Below are 2707 nucleotides of genomic sequence, written 5' to 3' on the forward strand. Positions count from 1 at the left end.
TTTCAAATACTATAACATTTCAAATGAAACTTCAACAATTAAAATGACACTACAAGATTTCAAATGACACTATGACATTTCAAAGACATTTCGAATGACACTATGACATTTCAAATGATACTATGACAGTTCAAATGACATTATAACAATTCAAAATGACACTATGACATTTCAAATGACACTATAAGATTTTAAAATGACACTATGACATTCAAATGACACTACAAGATTTAAAAATGACACTATGACATTCAAATGACACTACAAGATTTCAAATGACACTATGACATTTCGAATGACACTTCAACAATTCATCCTGTCTTTTCAAATGACACTATGCCATTTCAAATGACACTATGAAATGTTAAAATGTCTTTTGAAATCTTGTAGTGTTATTCGAAATGTCTAAGTGTTATTCTAAATCTTAAAGTGTCATTTCAAACGTTAAAGTGTCTTTTGAAAGCTTGTAGTGTCATTTTTATGTCGGAGTAGTGTCATTTGAAATGTTATAGTGTCATTTGAAATATAGTAGTATCATTTGATATTTTATAGTTTCTTTTGAAATGTTAAGTGTCATATTGTCATTTCAAATATTGTAGTGTCATTTCAAATGTTATAGTGTCATTTGAAATCTAGTAGTGTCATTCAAATTATTAAAGCGTCATTCTAAATCTTAAAGTGTCATATTAAATGTCATTTAAAATGTTATAGTATCAATTTCAAAACCACATAGTGTCAATTTAATGTATTAATAGTGTCACTTGACAAGTAGTGTCATTTATATTTATGAATAGTGTCAATTATAGAAAATATCATTTACAATGTTATAGTGTCAATTATTATAAGTAGTTTCATTTGTATATCTGAATAGTGTCTATAGCAATTGTCATTTGCAAGATTATAGTGTTGATTGATGCATTAATAGTGTCACTTAACAATTAACATAGTGTCATTCTTACAAGTAGTGTCATTTATATATTTTAAAAGTGCTTTTTACTAAGTTAAAGGTTTCATCTAGCGAAGCTTAGACCTCTCGAACCAATCTGCAAAACTTAATAAACTGCAATCAACAAGAGTAATTTTACATGACAGAAGCAGTTGATTGGAACTACTGCTGCTCACGCCACATTTCCAACTTCAATCCAACTGATAAACTTAACGCAGGCTACGCAGCTCATCTAATACACTACACATTGAATTTGCTACTTCTACAAATCTCCACAAGAAATAAAATTCCAAAAGCAGCATTGAGGAGATGAGGAATCTGACCCACGCAATAATCAGCAAAGCATGAACAATGTAAATCGAATTTGAACAATTTGACATCCAAAATCCAAAATCACCAAGGAAATTTCAAGTGCCACAACTCAGAGCGACCGTCGTCGTGCCTCAGCTATCCGCCACCTACTGCTCTTCACGCCGCAGATCTGAAACGTGTCGCCAAACCTCGCCGCCAACCGCTGATCCACCATATGCAGTAATGCCGGCAGCACCGCTGGCCTAGACCAGCCCCGACGTCGACTGACTCAGCGCCGCGATGAGTCACTGCTGTAAGTCACAGCCGCACGAATCCACCTCCATCCATTCACGGCCGTCGAGCAACAACCGCCGCCATACACACTTCGACTTCGCTGGAGCGTCGAACAGGGGTAGGCCCAGCGGTGGTGGGGTGACTTACCTGAGCGCGGAACGTGGGTCTTCGTCGATGCCACCGCCGTCCTCCTCGACGACGGCGAAGGAGCGGAGCCTCACCATCTGCTTCGCCTTGGGCTTCACCAGGTAAAGCAGAGCCGGAGCTTTCAAGAACAAATTAGAGCCGCTGAGGGATCGGCGAGTGGTGGCACCTCCTGACGCCGTCCCCTTCTCTCATCTCTCATTCTCGCTGAACCCTCCGCTCACAAGAAGACGGTGAAAGGTTTAGAAAAGGGGAAAAATTTAGGGTTTTATTTTGGTTTTATTTTTCCAGTGAGAGACGAAGAGAGGGAGAAAGAAAGAGGGATCACCGGTGTAAAGGCTAGGACGTTGCCGGATCTTGAAAGGAATAAGCGGTGGTCTCTGGCTCCGAAACCGCACTCGCCAAGACCAAGTATTTGGGAGGCGACGAATTCTCCTTGGCAGATCTGAAATGTGAGAAGGAGCTGAGGTTTTTTTTTTAATATATAAGTTGGATCCGGGTCTCGGGTCCGACCCGACCCAGACCCGCGCGCATTCTGTGAGCGCTCAATTTGTGAGGTGCGCAGATAAGTTTTTGTCAAAACCCAATGGGACAAAACTTAGTCGAAGGAAAAAGAGTACAACTGCTTCCCCTGAACTTGAGATCATTGATTATCTTTGAGTCGACGTATGCCGATTTTGTGTACCAACTTTTTGAATGTCGATGTTGATAATGCCTTAGTGAATAAGTCTGCCAGATTATCACTTGAGTGAATTTATTGCAAGTCGATATCGCCATCCTTTTGAAGGTCGTGTGTGTAGAAGAGCTTGGGAGAAATATGTTTCGTCCTATCGCCTTTGATGTATCCTTCCTTGAGTTGCGCGATGCAAGCAGCACTTCATATAAAATAGTTGGTTTGGCCTTTGATGAAGCTAACCCGCACGACTCTTGGATATGACTCATCACATTTCTCAACCATACACATTCTCGACTTGTTTCGTAGATTGCAATGATTTCAGAATGATTTGAGGATGTTGCAGTCAAGGTTTGCTT

At 39.9% G+C, this 2707-nt stretch overlaps 1 long non-coding RNA gene across 1 annotated transcript; it reads right to left on the bottom strand.

Annotated features, from left to right (window-relative positions):
* Positions 1-1044: 1044 nt before the first annotated feature.
* LOC130994640 (uncharacterized) lies at positions 1045-2135 on the bottom strand. Its single transcript, XR_009091851.1, has 2 exons — positions 2004-2135; positions 1045-1882 (listed from the first exon to the last, which is right to left on the bottom strand). It is a non-coding gene; the product is annotated as an uncharacterized LOC130994640 (long non-coding RNA).
* Positions 2136-2707: the final 572 nt, after the last annotated feature.

This window comes from Salvia miltiorrhiza, chromosome 7 (genome assembly GCF_028751815.1).
Source record: "Salvia miltiorrhiza cultivar Shanhuang (shh) chromosome 7, IMPLAD_Smil_shh, whole genome shotgun sequence".
Classification (NCBI taxonomy): Eukaryota; Viridiplantae; Streptophyta; class Magnoliopsida; order Lamiales; family Lamiaceae; genus Salvia; species Salvia miltiorrhiza.